Below are 21,642 nucleotides of genomic sequence, written 5' to 3' on the forward strand. Positions count from 1 at the left end.
TGACGACAGCTGGCTCTACAGCGGCTTCTGCGCCTGCGGGCTGGGTAGTCACTGTACCCGTATCATATCAGTGGCTGTACTGACGCTGGGATCCCGGGAGGGTTTGTACTCGTACCGTACCGGTTGTGTTGCGGTGCATGCTGTGCTTGTGGCACTTAACTGTGCTGCGCCCGGAGACGCCGCCTTCCGTAATCGCGCCAAGCGGAGAGAGAAAGTCGCTTGGTTCTCCGAAACGCGGCGTTTCCTCCCCGACAGGTCGGTGGAGGCCTTCTACACCGCAGCAAAACTGCCAACCGTCTCCATCGTACACTCGATTCTCTAATACCGGTGGTCAATCTGCTTCCCGGACGGACTAGCGGCTAGAGTAAAGATGACCGAATTGTCCAAGTAATTCTGTCTGTACACGATAATATAATTATTATTGTTTCCATCATCATGAAACGAGCGTTGTAGAGCTGAGGACCTGAGAAGAGTTGATTGTTAATTCTACTCATCAAAGAAGCCATCAGCTCTCGAGCGATCTCTTTGTTCTAAATTATTCAGATGACATACCGCCATCGCAATCAAGTAAAGATTAGTTTCCAGAAACTGAGAAAGGCCCTCATAAAGAGTCATATCACTTTCGCGGCCTGCTGTGCGCTCTACTCTACTCCGTCTTCGAGAGGTTGGACCAGTACAGGGAGTAGGTCTACTCGTAGTCGTACTAAAAAACTGCTCGCGTGCCTGTATGTAGTGTGTGTATGAGTCGGCATTGCAATGCACTCTACAAGAGGATTGCCTGCCTGCTTGCTGATAAAACCAGCGAGCCTTACAGCTGCCAACACCGTCATGGCATGGGTCCGCTGTACTGTAGACTCAGCTTTGCCCTCCTCCGTGCTAGTGTGATGTGCCTCCGTGGATCCCGCACTCTGCGCGCCCCTGTTCGCTTCAACTCCCCTGCCTCGCTTGTTGCAGCTGAGGCAGTGATCCCAGGACACTAATCATATAGTATTATTACTTTTGTTATTATTATCAGGCTGTTTTCGGTTTGTTATGATTTCTTGGTTTTCCATATTAGACTGTATTCACGTTCCAATGTAGTGTGTGTACGTAGGCGCCTCTTGTCGTGAGCACTGAGTACAGGCATGTACTCGAGTACGAGTACTGGAGTAGACTTTCTATTTCGCCGCCACGTCTCCCCGGCCCCCCCTCCTCCACCCTACACAGTGGGTCCATTGTTATTACTTAATATTAGGCATCTGCCTGTTTTGGTTTTCTCCACTACAGGTTAAAATAAAAGAATACTACTACTACCTCGTGTTTGTTTTTTCGCCTTGCAAGCAACCCCATGTTTTGTTCACGCTTTTTCCGCGTATAATCGCTAAATTGCTTCTTTCGCGCTAATTACTCGACAGTGCTCAACGCCTGTCTGTCCAGTTCTCTGGTTATATTGAGTTCCATATTGTAATTTATCTTCATTCCTCTGATGAAGTGACTCATGTCAAACTTGGAACTCTCCTTGCTTGTGAGTGCGTGGTTGTTATGGAACCTGCAGCTCTTTGCTTCAAGAAATCTTTACCAGCCGCTGCTGTAGCTCTCACACCACTGCCACTACGAGATCCCAGGTGTCTTTTTCTTTGGCATTACCCCCAGCACAGAGTACGGCTGGCTTTTCTCGGATTGGCTATCTCGCTGCTGACCGGTGGAATATGCTGCCTTCCACTGTTCGTACTTGTACAGATTACCGCTCATTTATTCGCTCATGCATAACCTTCCTAGGGGCTCCCGTAAGAAGACCATAGGTCTGTGGGAAACACCCTAGTAAAATAAAAGTTAATAATAATAATAATTAACTGGTTTGAGGGAAAGAGACAATAATAAAAATAATAATAATAATACAAATAATCTACGTGGAGATAAAAGTTTAATAATAGCAATGAAAAGTATGAATGCCGCAGACATCACCACGCAACATGACAATTTGTTCAAGGTTTGGTTTTGTGTGTTTCCAAAATCGATTTTCACGTTGCGATCATCAGTGGAAATACGCAACTAAAGAGATCAAGGGAAAAACAAAGGTTAAAAATCCAAAGAAGTGTGACACATGACGGGTAACTTGTGGTAAGTATTACAAAAAGTGAGAACTAAAATAAAGAGTAAGTGTGACAAACGGGCATGAACAGTGCAGAAACAACTCATGAACACGGGGTGCAAACTCACGAAAATAACCTAAGTGCTAAAACATGTTCTTTTTGCTTACACAAATCGGGCTTATGCGTACGAATACAAACAGCTTCAAGGACCTTCAACTGTTGGACATAACGGGCACGACACAGTACAGAGAAGTGGGAATCATCATACACACTCAAACAATCGGGACGAGATAACAAATGCAAATACACAGCTGACTTCTTACGAATTTCACCCTCATCAGCTCCATCACCTTCCCTGCCACCTGACTCCTCCTCGTCCGTTTTATCACCATCACCACCAGCCGTCTCACCGTCATCCGCCTCGTCTTCATCCGCCGCCTCGTCATCACCCGCCTCGTCGTCATCTGTATCCTCGCCGTCATCCGCCTCGTCGTCATCTGTATTCTCGTCATCCGCCGCATCATCACCCAACTCATATTCACCACCAGTCAGTCGTCTGATACCATCCATGTTCTCCTTCCTACGTCTGTCCCGTGTCACTGTCCTTACCTCATCTACGTCCCGAGATTGTGTTCCGTTTTGCCCCCGGCTTCCGGTCTCCTTCGATGCTCCGCGTGGGCCTTGGCCATTCCTAGCATATATTTCGGTTGAATAATTGGCGGTCGACCTCCGTGGTCTCTGGACCCACGGATCAATCGCCGGAGGGTGCTGCGGTGTCCGCACAGCCGGATACTGTGTCAAAGAAATGGGCTCAATTTCTGTGATTGGCGGTACTGTTGTTGTTGCCGACTCCTCCCCAACCCCAGCCCCCAACGGCACTGGTGGTGGCTCCGGTGGCGGCAAGGGCAACGGTGGAGAAGGCGATGAAATTGTAACGTCAATATACAGGAAACCAACATTTACCGGACAATATATCGTGTTTGACTCGTATTGTTCGTACCTGTATAAGGTCAACTTGGTGAAGAATCTGGTGGATAGAGCGCGGCGAATCTGTTCCCCCTCTCGACTCAAGGATGAGCTAGGTTTTCTGAAATCTGTGTTTCTCAAAAATGGTTACCCGGAGGAACTGCTAAACAAGCTACTAAAATCAGCATCAAAACCAAAGGTCGTCATCATTGGTCCAAGTCGTTGCCCGGTCTACCTTTCCTTACCTTGGAAAGGAGAGGCATCACAGACATTGTGCCGCACAATCAAAACGCTAGTTACACAAACATACTTTGCGGCGCACTTCATCCCTGTGTTCACTACGATACGTGCGTTCACGGTGAGGAAGGATGTCCTACCATCCCACCTATTGAGCCACTTGGTCTACCAATTTGAGTGCCGGAATTGTGATAGCCGGTACGTTGGTAGGACCCTTCAACACCTGAGCGCACGTATCAAGCAGCATGTACCACTTCACATGCTGCAGGACGCAGCAAAAGCGAAGCGCCCGAAGCGGGGAAGACCACGCAAGAACCCGCTCCCTCTACCACCGACACAACCAGAGCAAGTCGAACACACGGTGCAGAGGAAGAGTGGTGGATCACTAAGCCAACCGAATGTGCCTTCTCCACCGTTGCCCTTGCCGCCACCGGAGCCACCACCAGTGCCGTTGGGGGCTGGGGTTGGGGAGGAGTCGGCAACAACAACAGTACCGCCAATCACAGAAATTGAGCCCATTTCTTTGACACAGTATCCGGCTGTGCGGACACCGCAGCACCCTCCGGCGATTGATCCGTGGGTCCAGAGACCACGGAGGTCGACCGCCAATTATTCAACCGAAATATATGCTAGGAATGGCCAAGGCCCACGCGGAGCATCGAAGGAGACCGGAAGCCGGGGGCAAAACGGAACACAATCTCGGGACGTAGATGAGGTAAGGACAGTGACACGGGACAGACGTAGGAAGGAGAACATGGATGGTATCAGACGACTGACTGGTGGTGAATATGAGTTGGGTGATGATGCGGCGGATGACGAGAATACAGATGACGACGAGGCGGATGACGGCGAGGATACAGATGACGACGAGGCGGGTGATGACGAGGCGGCGGATGAAGACGAGGCGGATGACGGTGAGACGGCTGGTGGTGATGGTGATAAAACGGACGAGGAGGAGTCAGGTGGCAGGGAAGGTGATGGAGCTGATGAGGGTGAAATTCGTAAGAAGTCAGCTGTGTATTTGCATTTGTTATCTCGTCCCGATTGTTTGAGTGTGTATGATGATTCCCACTTCTCTGTACTGTGTCGTGCCCGTTATGTCCAACAGTTGAAGGTCCTTGAAGCTGTTTGTATTCGTACGCATAAGCCCGATTTGTGTAAGCAAAAAGAACATGTTTTAGCACTTAGGTTATTTTCGTGAGTTTGCACCCCGTGTTCATGAGTTGTTTCTGCACTGTTCATGCCCGTTTGTCACACTTACTCTTTATTTTAGTTCTCACTTTTTGTAATACTTACCACAAGTTACCCGTCATGTGTCACACTTCTTTGGATTTTTAACCTTTGTTTTTCCCTTGATCTCTTTAGTTGCGTATTTCCACTGATGATCGCAACGTGAAAATCGATTTTGGAAACACACAAAACCAAACCTTGAACAAATTGTCATGTTGCGTGGTGATGTCTGCGGCATTCATACTTTTCATTGCTATTATTAAACTTTTATCTCCACGTAGATTATTTGTATATTTTAAGCGGAGATACTCTAGAGAACAGATAGATACTCTGAATAACGCCCTGCGGAAACGCCATGTTTGTCGTTGCATTTCATTGAATATTTCTTTTCTTAAACAGTGTCGGGAAAGTGGCGTTTGTCCAAGTGCCATACAGAAGCGCGTACACAGAGCCAAGGCGTATCACTCATTAACAATAGAGAGAGTATTCTTGAAGGATGATATAGCCCGGTCCTCCGATACACTTTGTACTATACAGTGTGAGTTCAGACGTTTGTACTGTGTGGCTCGCTCATTCCTTTCTGCCCATGACTATCTTCGATTTAGTTCACTTATTGCTGCTAATGACAACAAATTACAGACGAGGCTGATTGCGAAATACGAGAAGAATCTGAAGTGGTTACGCACAAAACGTTATGGCGCGATACAGATCAACACAGACACCATCATTAACCGAGCCAACATTGAGCTCTCTACCGTTCAAAAGGAACTGCTATGTCGGGGTACTGACTTCGGCATTCCTCCTGCCAATAACAAGAAGGAGGTAGTACTCACGGAGTTTGAATTATTCTACAAGAAGCTTCAGCAGCTCAAGCCCGTGTCTGATGCCCAGCAGGCTGTATGCACTGCCAGTATCAGAGCGGTTGCGGAAGAACATGCTGCAAAACCGCCGGACCGCAGCAAATTTTACCTGTCCCGTGAACACCTCAAAGTCCGACGTGAACTCAGTAACAATCATGATATCTTAATTACCAGACCGGACAAAGGACGCGCAACGGTCATAATGAGCCGAACAGAGTACATATCAAAAATGGTGGTAATCCTGAACGATGACTCCAAGTTCGTGAAACTCGGACCAGTTTCCACTCATGATAATACAACAAAAGTAGAGAAACGCCTGATAACATACCTAAAGAAATTGAAAGCTGAGAAAGAAATTTCGGTCTCAGAGTTCATGAGAATCAAGCCAATAGGCTCCGCCCGCCCGCGACTCTATGGCTTGCCAAAGATCCATAAGCCGAATTGTCCATTACGCCCAATATTATCAATGGTAGCATCCCCACAGTACAAAGTATCGAAGTGGCTCTGTTTGATGCTTGGAGCTGTGCAAGATTATTACTGTAAGAACATTGTCAAGGATAGCTTCCAGTTTGTAGACCTCATTCGCACTCGCCAGATTCCCGCTACAGCGCACATGTGCTCATTTGATGTGGTCAGTTTGTTCACGAATGTACCGTTGGAACAGACCATAGATATTTGTGCGGATGTTCTCTATCACAATAACTCTGTTGACACGCCATGGCTGCCTGAGTCCTCCTTCCGTACACTGATGTCTCTTGTTACTACGGGCGTTGAGTTTTCATTTGATAACGTGATGTATAGGCAGGTGGATGGGGTAGCCATGGGATCACCATTAGGTCCAGTGTTGGCAAATATATTTGTTGGCTACTGCGAATCTCTTGTGGACCAGTCACTGTGGCCGGAGTTTTACGTTCGTTTTGTCGACGACTCGTTCACATATTTTGATTCAGTACAACAGTGTGACGCCTTCTTGGACCGATTGAATAACTTACATCCCTCTCTGAAATTCACGGTTGAGCATGAACAGAACAACACCTTGTCCTTTCTAGATGTGCGTGTGGAGAAGTCAAACGATGAAATTGTAACGTCAATATACAGGAAACCAACATTTACCGGACAATATATCGTGTTTGACTCGTATTGTTCGTACCTGTATAAGGTCAACTTGGTGAAGAATCTGGTGGATAGAGCGCGGCGAATCTGTTCCCCCTCTCGACTCAAGGATGAGCTAGGTTTTCTGAAATCTGTGTTTCTCAAAAATGGTTACCCGGAGGAACTGCTAAACAAGCTACTAAAATCAGCATCAAAACCAAAGGTCGTCATCATTGGTCCAAGTCGTTGCCCGGTCTACCTTTCCTTACCTTGGAAAGGAGAGGCATCACAGACATTGTGCCGCACAATCAAAACGCTAGTTACACAAACATACTTTGCGGCGCACTTCATCCCTGTGTTCACTACGATACGTGCGTTCACGGTGAGGAAGGATGTCCTACCATCCCACCTATTGAGCCACTTGGTCTACCAATTTGAGTGCCGGAATTGTGATAGCCGGTACGTTGGTAGGACCCTTCAACACCTGAGCGCACGTATCAAGCAGCATGTACCACTTCACATGCTGCAGGACGCAGCAAAAGCGAAGCGCCCGAAGCGGGGAAGACCACGCAAGAACCCGCTCCCTCTACCACCGACACAACCAGAGCAAGTCGAACACACGGTGCAGAGGAAGAGTGGTGGATCACTAAGCCAACCGAATGTGCCTTCTCCACCGTTGCCCTTGCCGCCACCGGAGCCACCACCAGTGCCGTTGGGGGCTGGGGTTGGGGAGGAGTCGGCAACAACAACAGTACCGCCAATCACAGAAATTGAGCCCATTTCTTTGACACAGTATCCGGCTGTGCGGACACCGCAGCACCCTCCGGCGATTGATCCGTGGGTCCAGAGACCACGGAGGTCGACCGCCAATTATTCAACCGAAATATATGCTAGGAATGGCCAAGGCCCACGCGGAGCATCGAAGGAGACCGGAAGCCGGGGGCAAAACGGAACACAATCTCGGGACGTAGATGAGGTAAGGACAGTGACACGGGACAGACGTAGGAAGGAGAACATGGATGGTATCAGACGACTGACTGGTGGTGAATATGAGTTGGGTGATGATGCGGCGGATGACGAGAATACAGATGACGACGAGGCGGATGACGGCGAGGATACAGATGACGACGAGGCGGGTGATGACGAGGCGGCGGATGAAGACGAGGCGGATGACGGTGAGACGGCTGGTGGTGATGGTGATAAAACGGACGAGGAGGAGTCAGGTGGCAGGGAAGGTGATGGAGCTGATGAGGGTGAAATTCGTAAGAAGTCAGCTGTGTATTTGCATTTGTTATCTCGTCCCGATTGTTTGAGTGTGTATGATGATTCCCACTTCTCTGTACTGTGTCGTGCCCGTTATGTCCAACAGTTGAAGGTCCTTGAAGCTGTTTGTATTCGTACGCATAAGCCCGATTTGTGTAAGCAAAAAGAACATGTTTTAGCACTTAGGTTATTTTCGTGAGTTTGCACCCCGTGTTCATGAGTTGTTTCTGCACTGTTCATGCCCGTTTGTCACACTTACTCTTTATTTTAGTTCTCACTTTTTGTAATACTTACCACAAGTTACCCGTCATGTGTCACACTTCTTTGGATTTTTAACCTTTGTTTTTCCCTTGATCTCTTTAGTTGCGTATTTCCACTGATGATCGCAACGTGAAAATCGATTTTGGAAACACACAAAACCAAACCTTGAACAAATTGTCATGTTGCGTGGTGATGTCTGCGGCATTCATACTTTTCATTGCTATTATTAAACTTTTATCTCCACGTAGATTATTTGTATATTTTAAGCGGAGATACTCTAGAGAACAGATAGATACTCTGAATAACGCCCTGCGGAAACGCCATGTTTGTCGTTGCATTTCATTGAATATTTCTTTTCTTAAACAGTGTCGGGAAAGTGGCGTTTGTCCAAGTGCCATACAGAAGCGCGTACACAGAGCCAAGGCGTATCACTCATTAACAATAGAGAGAGTATTCTTGAAGGATGATATAGCCCGGTCCTCCGATACACTTTGTACTATACAGTGTGAGTTCAGACGTTTGTACTGTGTGGCTCGCTCATTCCTTTCTGCCCATGACTATCTTCGATTTAGTTCACTTATTGCTGCTAATGACAACAAATTACAGACGAGGCTGATTGCGAAATACGAGAAGAATCTGAAGTGGTTACGCACAAAACGTTATGGCGCGATACAGATCAACACAGACACCATCATTAACCGAGCCAACATTGAGCTCTCTACCGTTCAAAAGGAACTGCTATGTCGGGGTACTGACTTCGGCATTCCTCCTGCCAATAACAAGAAGGAGGTAGTACTCACGGAGTTTGAATTATTCTACAAGAAGCTTCAGCAGCTCAAGCCCGTGTCTGATGCCCAGCAGGCTGTATGCACTGCCAGTATCAGAGCGGTTGCGGAAGAACATGCTGCAAAACCGCCGGACCGCAGCAAATTTTACCTGTCCCGTGAACACCTCAAAGTCCGACGTGAACTCAGTAACAATCATGATATCTTAATTACCAGACCGGACAAAGGACGCGCAACGGTCATAATGAGCCGAACAGAGTACATATCAAAAATGGTGGTAATCCTGAACGATGACTCCAAGTTCGTGAAACTCGGACCAGTTTCCACTCATGATAATACAACAAAAGTAGAGAAACGCCTGATAACATACCTAAAGAAATTGAAAGCTGAGAAAGAAATTTCGGTCTCAGAGTTCATGAGAATCAAGCCAATAGGCTCCGCCCGCCCGCGACTCTATGGCTTGCCAAAGATCCATAAGCCGAATTGTCCATTACGCCCAATATTATCAATGGTAGCATCCCCACAGTACAAAGTATCGAAGTGGCTCTGTTTGATGCTTGGAGCTGTGCAAGATTATTACTGTAAGAACATTGTCAAGGATAGCTTCCAGTTTGTAGACCTCATTCGCACTCGCCAGATTCCCGCTACAGCGCACATGTGCTCATTTGATGTGGTCAGTTTGTTCACGAATGTACCGTTGGAACAGACCATAGATATTTGTGCGGATGTTCTCTATCACAATAACTCTGTTGACACGCCATGGCTGCCTGAGTCCTCCTTCCGTACACTGATGTCTCGTGTTACTACGGGCGTTGAGTTTTCATTTGATAACGTGATGTATAGGCAGGTGGATGGGGTAGCCATGGGATCACCATTAGGTCCAGTGTTGGCAAATATATTTGTTGGCTACTGCGAATCTCTTGTGGACCAGTCACTGTGGCCGGAGTTTTACGTTCGTTTTGTCGACGACTCGTTCACATATTTTGATTCAGTACAACAGTGTGACGCCTTCTTGGACCGATTGAATAACTTACATCCCTCTCTGAAATTCACGGTTGAGCATGAACAGAACAACACCTTGTCCTTTCTAGATGTGCGTGTGGAGAAGTCAAACGATGAAATTGTAACGTCAATATACAGGAAACCAACATTTACCGGACAATATATCGTGTTTGACTCGTATTGTTCGTACCTGTATAAGGTCAACTTGGTGAAGAATCTGGTGGATAGAGCGCGGCGAATCTGTTCCCCCTCTCGACTCAAGGATGAGCTAGGTTTTCTGAAATCTGTGTTTCTCAAAAATGGTTACCCGGAGGAACTGCTAAACAAGCTACTAAAATCAGCATCAAAACCAAAGGTCGTCATCATTGGTCCAAGTCGTTGCCCGGTCTACCTTTCCTTACCTTGGAAAGGAGAGGCATCACAGACATTGTGCCGCACAATCAAAACGCTAGTTACACAAACATACTTTGCGGCGCACTTCATCCCTGTGTTCACTACGATACGTGCGTTCACGGTGAGGAAGGATGTCCTACCATCCCACCTATTGAGCCACTTGGTCTACCAATTTGAGTGCCGGAATTGTGATAGCCGGTACGTTGGTAGGACCCTTCAACACCTGAGCGCACGTATCAAGCAGCATGTACCACTTCACATGCTGCAGGACGCAGCAAAAGCGAAGCGCCCGAAGCGGGGAAGACCACGCAAGAACCCGCTCCCTCTACCACCGACACAACCAGAGCAAGTCGAACACACGGTGCAGAGGAAGAGTGGTGGATCACTAAGCCAACCGAATGTGCCTTCTCCACCGTTGCCCTTGCCGCCACCGGAGCCACCACCAGTGCCGTTGGGGGCTGGGGTTGGGGAGGAGTCGGCAACAACAACAGTACCGCCAATCACAGAAATTGAGCCCATTTCTTTGACACAGTATCCGGCTGTGCGGACACCGCAGCACCCTCCGGCGATTGATCCGTGGGTCCAGAGACCACGGAGGTCGACCGCCAATTATTCAACCGAAATATATGCTAGGAATGGCCAAGGCCCACGCGGAGCATCGAAGGAGACCGGAAGCCGGGGGCAAAACGGAACACAATCTCGGGACGTAGATGAGGTAAGGACAGTGACACGGGACAGACGTAGGAAGGAGAACATGGATGGTATCAGACGACTGACTGGTGGTGAATATGAGTTGGGTGATGATGCGGCGGATGACGAGAATACAGATGACGACGAGGCGGATGACGGCGAGGATACAGATGACGACGAGGCGGGTGATGACGAGGCGGCGGATGAAGACGAGGCGGATGACGGTGAGACGGCTGGTGGTGATGGTGATAAAACGGACGAGGAGGAGTCAGGTGGCAGGGAAGGTGATGGAGCTGATGAGGGTGAAATTCGTAAGAAGTCAGCTGTGTATTTGCATTTGTTATCTCGTCCCGATTGTTTGAGTGTGTATGATGATTCCCACTTCTCTGTACTGTGTCGTGCCCGTTATGTCCAACAGTTGAAGGTCCTTGAAGCTGTTTGTATTCGTACGCATAAGCCCGATTTGTGTAAGCAAAAAGAACATGTTTTAGCACTTAGGTTATTTTCGTGAGTTTGCACCCCGTGTTCATGAGTTGTTTCTGCACTGTTCATGCCCGTTTGTCACACTTACTCTTTATTTTAGTTCTCACTTTTTGTAATACTTACCACAAGTTACCCGTCATGTGTCACACTTCTTTGGATTTTTAACCTTTGTTTTTCCCTTGATCTCTTTAGTTGCGTATTTCCACTGATGATCGCAACGTGAAAATCGATTTTGGAAACACACAAAACCAAACCTTGAACAAATTGTCATGTTGCGTGGTGATGTCTGCGGCATTCATACTTTTCATTGCTATTAATAATAATAATAGTTTCCTCTGAGACAAAAATGCGATAATACTCATAAAAAGGACACACTTCAGGCTCATTACAAACATCTTGAAAGTTTTTGTCTTCACAAGTATACTTTCAAGCCTTCTCATCAGATGAAATACAGGCAAGGGAAAAGGAACAGGAACAGTGGATTAAATACAGTAAGAAGGTGGTAAAACAGCGCAAAAAGAAAGAAAGAAAGAAAGAAGATAGCTAAAGTAAACAGCGAAAATTGCAATAATGACACAAAGGTGCAAATGCGAGAAAACTCAATAAGCGCGACATGTAATGCGACAACAAGAGACAACCACTGGACATACATGTAACTAACGAGGTTTTGACGACCTACCTAACAGCCTAAGTGTGAATTTGATTTGTTTCTGCTTGCAAAGGTTGGGTTTCCTTGTGTGGATGTATACAGCTTCCAAAACATTCAGCAATCTAGCACTGCGTACACGTGACACAATCGAAAAACAATCATCCGAATACACAGCACGACAATCAGGATGCTCAAACAAATGACTAGCAATGGACGACTCATACTTATCAGAACTAACATCAGAACAATCAGCATGTGCGGTGGACACATCCGATTTCACATGGCTAGTCGAGTGGACCCTAGCCGTTGCCTCTGTCTGTGCTTTAGTCGCTGCCATCGCCGCCGTTGCCGATCTTGTCATTCTTCTGGTTGATGCGGTTCCTGTCACTGCCACGCACGTAGGTGTCTTGTCCGGTTGTTTTTCTGGTGGTCTAGTTAATTAAGTTAATTAAGTTAACCAGAAGAATGACAAGATCGGCAACGGCGGTGATGGCAGCGACTAAAGCACAGACAGAGGCAACGGCTAGGGTCCACTCGACTAGCCATGTGAAATCGGATGTGTCCACCGCACATGCTGATTGTTCTGATGTTAGTTCTGATAAGTATGAGTCGTCCATTGCTAGTCATTTGTTTGAGCATCCTGATTGTCGTGCTGTGTATTCGGATGATTGTTTTTCGATTGTGTCACGTGTACGCAGTGCTAGATTGCTGAATGTTTTGGAAGCTGTATACATCCACACAAGGAAACCCAACCTTTGCAAGCAGAAACAAATCAAATTCACACTTAGGCTGTTAGGTAGGTCGTCAAAACCTCGTTAGTTACATGTATGTCCAGTGGTTGTCTCTTGTTGTCGCATTACATGTCGCGCTTATTGAGTTTTCTCGCATTTGCACCTTTGTGTCATTATTGCAATTTTCGCTGTTTACTTTAGCTATCTTCTTTCTTTCTTTCTTTTTGCGCTGTTTTACCACCTTCTTACTGTATTTAATCCACTGTTCCTGTTCCTTTTCCCTTGCCTGTATTTCACCTGATGAGAAGGCTTGAAAGTATACTTGTGAAGACAAAAACTTTCAAGATGTTTGTAATGAGCCTGAAGTGTGTCCTTTTTATGAGTAATAATAATAATGTTTTAAACTTCCCGTGTAGGACCTTCGCCGCTGCTTCACTAGGATGTATACTTCTGGCAAGTCCCTCGGCTTAAAACGCAACCGCAATACTCCGCCCGTGATGCCCATGACGGATCATTCTACGTCCCCACTCGCTAAAAGACGAGCCCTGGTGAGGTCTGTCACCGCCAAGGATGTTTCGTGCCACGACCTGCCCCAGGCCGTGCACGGTTATGTGTCCTGGACTCCTGGTGTACTAAACTCATCGCTGATGCCAACGTCAGCATGTCACGTCTAAAAGAAAAGGTCAAGCGACTTGAATCACAACTGAGGGACAAGGGCTTCCCGGATTTCGTCCAGAAGAAGTTTTGTCGTCTCACTTCAGAAGCCGCTACCTTACAATCTATTGCCTTCACTGCGCAAGCTGTTGAAAAAGTCAGAACGTCACTCGACCCGGCTACTACGAAGAAAGAAACAGCAGAACATGACTTCGAAGCGTTGATGAAGGAGTTCGAATCCGCAGATGTTTCGTCTGCACTCGTCCACGAGGCCCATGCCTTGTTCGAGAAACAACTCAACGAAGCCGAAGCCTCTGAAATTGCCAAAAAGCTAGAAGCAGAATTCCCAAACTACAATTACGCAAGCTACCACTGTTCCTCCCTCTACTGAGGAAATGGGACACTTAATCCAGAGAGAAGTGTCTGCCCAGTTGGCACTTCAAAAACCGCCTCTACAAAGGCAAGCTAGCCGAAACAAACCCAAAACTTCTCCCAAGTCTTCCCGGCAACCACCCCGCCCCATACGACAAGTACATGAATGGCAACAGGGATAGACGAGACAACTACGGCAGCAGCCGCAATGGCAGCAGCCGCAATGGCAGCAGCAGCAACGGCAGCAGCAGCAGCAATGGCAGCAGCAGCAACGACAGCAGCAGCAGCAACGACAACAACGAGAACAACGACAGCGGCAGCAACAACATCCACGGCCATCGTCCAATGTGCGTCGCTACAGCGACGTCGTGAAAGATGGACGTGCGCAGCCAAAAAACGTGAGGGGGCGCTCATGCTCCGCAGTGATACCTGAAAACGCGGCACCTGCCCGCGCCCGCCAGCAGGCTCGAAGACAATAGAAGACCTGCGACGTGTGGGACGTGGATATTCCATTTGCGTTTGTCCACGCATGAGCGCCTTGTCACCAACTTTGGTGTTCACAACCTCAGCCGTTTTGAGTTCTCTGATGTACAACGCTACCTGCTTGGCTTGGGATCACGCTTCCGAGTCACATCCTCAATCGCCAACCACAACAATTTCTCGACCGATTTAGCGCGTTTTGAGCGACGTGTACGCTGGAAGGAAGCTATCGAGGAAGGTCCACATGGTCCCCCTCAACAAAAGGATCCATAAAGAAATTCCACATCGCCGGTAAACGGTTGCCGCCACCTGCATTCCCCGGTACAAGGCTCCGGCGGATTATGCTCACGAAATCATGGAATTATGCTCTCACGGATTCTCGCATCATGCTCGCAAAATCCTCATATTATGCTTTGGCACGTGGGGATACATATTCACTTTGTTGCACTTATGGTTGTTGTTGTTGATACATGTGGACGACAGAAGGAATGAGAGAGAGGGGGGGGGGGACAGAAGTATGGAGAGAGGAAGGGTAGAAATAAATAAGCAATCAACCTCAGGGCTACACCAAAGCAAAAACGGAATGGGAACATACTACATATACAAAATAGCTTCATACATACATGTATATTGCAAAACACGTTTACTATTCTTCAGTCCGCTATACCACAGAAACACACTAGCCGAAAAGCATTTTTAAAAACGGAGCCATGATGCGCTTTTAGCAGGGCACAGAACTGAAGGTGGCTGGGCTCGGAACGGAGATCAGTCACTTATGGAGCCTCAAACTTCGGAACATTGTGCCTTTTCGTACATTATTATTGTATTATTATAATAGCTATGAAGAGAACAAATTCTGCTGTCATCGCCACACTACAACAAAGTCATGAAGGTTTACCAAAATCGATTTTCTTGTCACACTCATCAGTGGAAAGCCGTGACTGAAGAATAACCATGCTAAATCAATAATTTATATACATTCAATGTGTTACGAGAACAAAACAAAGTGCTAAAATAGAATGATGATTGTGACAAGAAAATCGATTTTGGTAAACCTTCATGACTTTGTTGTAGTGTGGCGATGACAGCAGAATTTGTTCTCTTTATAGCTATTATAAAATTGTTGTCTCCGCGTCGATTATTTATTATTTATAATATTATTATTATTATTCAAAGGATCAGTTGGGGAAGTGAACTGCCTGAAAAGATAAAAAATCGCCAGACCCACTGGTGGGGAAGTGAACTGCCTGAAAAGATAAAAAATCGCCAGACCCACTGGTGGGGAAGTGAACTGCCTGAAAAGATAAAAAATCGCCAGACCCACCAGTGGGTCTGGCGATTTTTTCTCTTTTCAGGCAGTTCACTTCCCCAACTGATCCTTTGAATTTGAAGTTCTCCCAATCCTTTCAAAATTATTACTATTATTATTATTCACTAGTTTGAGGGAAAGAGACAAACGGGAAAAGTCTGAAGAAAAATTGACTGTCACCATCAGGACTCGAACCAGGGACCCTCGCTTGTAGCTAGCTAGCTTGTAGCTATTATTATTATTATTATTATTATTATTCCACAATCACGATGACATAGTGCCAATAAGCATGTGATGCGGGCGATTTTAACCAGCCATGGAGGGGACAACTGAGAAAAAGAAGGAGAAGAAAAAGAGAAAACAAAAGAAAACAAAAGGAGTACTAAAGGAACCTGGAGAGAGCAGTATGAAGATTAGGCTAGCAATGGAAAACAACGAATTCAATTCAATTCAACTTAGGCGCGGGCAGAATGGAACAAAATGCAGCGAAGGTGTCACGAGACTTTACCTCCTGCGGAAGCCGAGACCAATGAGAATAGGACTTGAACAGAGGGGATTTTAAAAGGATCGATGATCTGGCAAGTGGGAAATGGAGAGAACATCTAGTACGCGAGCTATTATTGAACCAGCTTAAATGCGCAAGTGCATGAGGAGGAGCAAGTCGAAGCTTAATGCGGTGAATGAATTTGCATGCTGAGTGGGGAAAGCGTTCTGAGAGAGGGGAAGAGGAAGCCAAAATGTATAGCGTCTGAGAGGAGGTCAGAGGGGGCATGCGAAATATTAATCGAAGTAATTTACGGTGGGTGACTTCTAACCGATGCATAAGAGCGGAGGATAGACCGGAGGACCAAACGAGAGAGCAGTAATCAAACAAAGGAAGAACATGATAATAATAATAATAATAATAATAATAATGACAGTTCGCATTTCACTCATTGCATGAGGTCAACGCATCTGTTAACAATTTCGAGCCAAGCAGCTCTATCAGAAGCAGATTGCACAGCATCCAGAAGCGACAGATTAATGCATTGTAAGTCTTTCTTGACAACGTCGATCCATCTCAGACGTGGCCGTCCTCGGGGTCGTCGTATGTCTGTTGTGTTGATCGACATTAGGAGGGCTTGGAAAGAGGACGATTCTTCGCCTTCCCTCACTACATGGCCGAACCACAGCAGTCTCCGTTGCCTGCAGACTTGGGATAGTGGGGTCTGCTCGGTTCTGGCATACAGCGCTGTGTTCGAGATTCGTTGTGGGTACGTGATACCAATGATGGTACGTAGTTTCTTCCGGTGCCATACATTGACGACGTCGGTTAATGTTTGCGATAAGGTCCAAAGCGCACAATTATACAGCAAGACAGGCAATATCAGGCAGGAAAACATACACAGCCTGGAATTCAGGTTGTGGCGTTTCCATGGAATGCCTGCAAATGCCCGATTTGCAGCAGACACTCTAGCTGCTATGTCTTCTGCTGTGCCTAGCATACTCCCCAGCAGCTTCACCGATTTCCAGGAATCATCTTCCTTGGTCACAGTGAAATATTGAGTTTTTGCCACGTTCAGCTTCAGATTGTCATCCGAGAAAACGGGTTCACACACACGGACGGTTTCTTCCACAGATGATCGCTCGTTCTGATGGGCAGTGGTGTCGTCTGCGTATTGTGTGAAAGTTGCTGGTAGGTCTGACGCGGGTAGAGCTTGCTCTCGGATCCTACGCATGGAACCTTCGGCGTAAGTTATAAACATTATTGGTGACATTGGGTCACCCTGGACGACGCCGATGTTTGTTGGAAATGGTTTGCTTAGTTGTTTACCAAGCTTCGTGCGGGCTGTTGTGTTTGATACTAGGACTGCAGTGGTGGACGTTGGTGCGCCAGCAGTGGCTAACCTCTCCAGAGCAACCTGACGAATGACAGTGTCAAACGCACCGCTGAAGTCCAATAGTGCCGATGAATATGACCAGTCGCCAAGTAGTGCGCGCTCACACATCGTCCTGGCGTAAAAGACACCATCCGTGGTCGATCTGCCAGGGCGGAAACCAGCTTGGCTCTCTGCCACGTATGACTGCACATGGAGTGTGTGTCGTCGAGTGAGTATTGACGTCAAGATCTTACGGACGACGGAAAGGAGCATAACGTGATAAGAGTGATAAATTTGTATTCGACAACCATGGTGTAGAGGGGAGATGTGAGGAGAAATGCAGCCTATCGCGGAGCAAACTCGCTTTTCAATATAGGTTACGTGCGAATCCCAGGACAAGTGTTCATCAAGAAATATACCAAGGTGTTTGTGATTTTTAACTATGTTGATATCAATGGGATCATCAGGGAAAGTAAAAAGCCGAGTCGTAAAGAGGGTGAGGTCACTGGAGGGTCGTGGGGGGGATACAAAGGATTGCCATTTTCGACACATTGGGGCGAAGTTTCCACTTCGACATCCAGCGCACAACGTGATTAATGTGATACTGTAGCGAGTCGCAGGCTTGTAATAAGCCTGGCTCGGTTATATAGAGCGCTGTATCGTCCGCGTGGAGTGAGGTATGATCCAAACCTGCCAAATCATTAACGTATACGATGAACAATAGAGGCCCCAAGATAGAGCCCTGGGGCACTCCAGAGTGGACTGTTAGAGGGGTGGACAGGGCATGTTCAATTCGGACACTCTGTCGACGTTCAGTGAGATAGCTGGTGAGCCACTGCAGACACGTCCCGGCTACGCCAAATGCTGCTAACTTATCAGGTCGAAAAAACATAGGAGGCTAAATTGCTTCTGATCCTTGCATTCATATAGCTTCTGCACAAGCCTCAGCAACTGCCAGGCGGTCGAATCGCCTCGCCGAAATCCAGACTGTGACGGGTCAAGCACCGGGTTCACATGTTGGTATAAGTGGCCAAATGCCACACGTTCACAGAGCTTTGAAATGGTGGAAAGGAGTGAAATCGGCCGGTAATTGGATGCAGACAGTTTACTGCCTTTATTCTTGTAAATAGGCACAACCACAGCTGCCTTCCAGACATCAGGGAAGATTCCGGTGGCGAAGGACTGGTTGAAAACTAGGCTGAGAGGGATAGCTATACTAGGAGACAGGGCTTTTAGGAGTTCATGGGATATGCCATCTGCACCTGCCGCCTTCTTGGGCTTTAGGCGACGGATGTGTTGGGCAATGGCGGTGGGAGTAGTGCTAAAAGAGGGTAGTGCTGGGAGCCCGTGGTATGGAATACCAGGAAGAGACCATGCAGGATCATCCGGTGTTCCAAAGCTGATGAATTGGCGATTCAGAGCATTGGCAATCTGGGTAGGGTCGTTGTGTACTGTGTTATTTTCATGGAGTTCAGTGATGATAGGGTTTCCAACAGGGGACGGCGAACGAAGCTGCTTAACGAACTTGAACAAACTAGGGGTGGATGCAATAATGGATGAGGGGTTAGTGCTAATGGAGGACACATACTGGCGGTGCGCCTCTCTACATATAGATAGGATTCGTGCTCTGTTACGTTCGCACTTGTAATGCTCGTGATTGCTAGGGGTAGGATACTTGCGATACAAGCTGTGCGAGTCTCGCTTCCTTTTTAGCTGAGCTTTAACAGCACGTGTCAGCCACGGGGGACTTGGTGTACGTCGTCTAGGGGCTGAAGAGCGCGACCGGGTGGGTAGGAAAGCGGAGCATAGACCATGAAGGATGTCATAAAATGCCGAAGCAGTACGGTTTGGATCTCCAAGCTTCAACTGGAGAGCAGCATGCCAGTTCACATTAGCAATGGATTCATTTAGAGCAACTAGGTGAGTGGGAAGAATGGAGGAGATGTCAAACTGACTGAAGTCAGGTATCTGGAAGGAATGGGAGGGCAGTGTAGTGTTGGGTGCAGGTGGTGATGCGGTACATGTCGGGATGCACAAACGGCCGAGAACAATTGAGTGGTCCGACTGACCGAGAGGGGCTGAGGGGCGCGGATCGCAGATGCTGGCTGCGGTGTCAGTGATCATCAGGTCCAGAGCAGCCTCATTGCCTTTGTGGGAGCGGTGGGTCGAGAATGCGACGTGTTGCTGCAAGGAAAACATGTCAAGAAGACATGAAAGGTGGTGGCCTGCAGTGTCTGTTGTTGTTCCATACCAGGTGGAACATTTAGCATTGAAATCCCCCATGATGAGGACTGGCGAGCCAGGGGTCCGTATTTTAGTCAAGCAGCTTTGAAATGAGGCGTAAAAGTTATCTATCACCGACGGGTCGGTGGACGGTGGGCGGTAGACAGCCGCAATTTGGATGGGCTGCTGGCGCGTGGGGCAAGCAGAGGTTGCAGTGGATGGCGATATCTCTACCCAGGTAGCTTCGAATTGCGGAAGATGTAGGTCTGTACGGTGGGTAATAGGACCAAATGCACTTGATTTTACTTGGATAGCTACACCGCCATAGGCCAGGAAGTCGTTGGTGTTAATTTTATTCTCGGAGGTGGGTCGATCCCTTCGAAAACATTCATAGCCTGGGAAGGAGAGGGAAATTTGTGGACACAACCAGGTTTCAGTTATGCAAACAATAAGGGGACAGCTGGTTGTGAGAAGGTCGGATAGCTCAGCAGATTTGTTTCTAAGGGAACGTGCATTGATACAGGCTACGGGAAAGGAGGCTAGGGGCGTTGAAGGATAGAAGGGTGTTGCGTTAGGGTCAAGTTGAGGTGTTCGTTTACTCATTGTTCAGATTCAGCCTGGTCAGTGTGGAACCTCCATTTCCGGATACTAATTTTGTCAGGCCAGAAACCAGGCCCTTGGATCTTGTCTACACAGTTCTTTCCCACAACCAGGTGGGCATAAGCTGTACCAAAGTACCGTGATTCTGAGATTGAGCAGTGAAAAACTTCGACATCTTTCTCTTTACACCACAGTTCAATTGAGGCAGCATCGCATCCAAGGTCTACATTAGAGAGGTTCCGGGATACGATTTTCCGTGCCAAAATCCGCGTGGGCGCTATGGATTTTTTCCAGGCGTGCTCCATACGATTTTTCGGTATGCCCCCACATGAGCGCGACCCAAAACAGCGCCGTTGACTTCAGCGCCCCCCCAAAAGCCCCATCCCCATAACTGGACATCCCCAAAACAGACCACCCCGTCAGCGCGCACGCTCAATACAGGTCGACTCATTTACACTCAAACCCAAAAGATGGACACTCGACTTGTCAAAGACTCAAATCATGATCAACTCGAAATGGCCAGTTCAGTATTGAAGGGCGATATTGCCTGGACTCAATTTATAATCAACTCTAGAAAGCAATGATGAACTAAAAGAAGCAATTATCGACTCAAAAACACCAGTTCAGTATTAAATGGCGATATTGCCTGGATGGACGTCATTAAAACAGAAAAAGAAAATAATAAGGCACCCATTTTGATAGTCCAGGGGATGGCCCACGCCTGGTAAAGAGAAAAAAATAGAGAAAAGAAAAGACGGATATTTCACAGGAAGTACAGGTACATGGACATGTACAATGGGGACACAGTGCAGTTCAGTATTAAATGGCGATATTGCCTGGAGCGAATCCATGAACAAATTGTGGGCAGTCACGAGATGGCTTGGACGTTACCAAGTCCAGATATAAGTACTAGTAGGTTGTAATCAACTCTAGAAAGCAATGATCAACTCAAAAAAAGCAACGGTCGTCTCAAAAAACGCTAGTTCAGTATTACATATTTTGGTTTTCCGAAAATGGTAATCTGTGATGGACTGAAACAGAAACAGAAAAATGATAAGGCACCCATTTTGATAGTCCAGGAGATGGCCCACGCCTGGTAAAGAGAATAGAGAAAAGAAAAGACGTTAAATGGCTGCCTGGAGCGAATCCATGAACAAATTGTGGGCAGAGTCACGAAATGGCTTGGACGTTAACAAGTCACCGCAGCTGCAAGAGGTGATTGTGCTTCTGCTGGCCCCGAAACAAACTCGCTGTCCGTGCCAACACGGGGCAACATGCCAGAATATGGTCAACAGTCTCCCCCCGGACCTCCGCACAAACGGCACACGTCAACCACGGAAGTGTCGCCAATGACTGACCTCTGGTAGTTCCTGGTATTAACCACCTGATCCTGAGCAGCAAATAAAGATGACTTAGCAGATGGACAATGTG

This window comes from Sycon ciliatum, chromosome 1 (assembly GCF_964019385.1).
Source record: "Sycon ciliatum chromosome 1, ocSycCili1.1, whole genome shotgun sequence".
Lineage (NCBI taxonomy): Eukaryota > Metazoa > Porifera > Calcarea > Leucosolenida > Sycettidae > Sycon > Sycon ciliatum.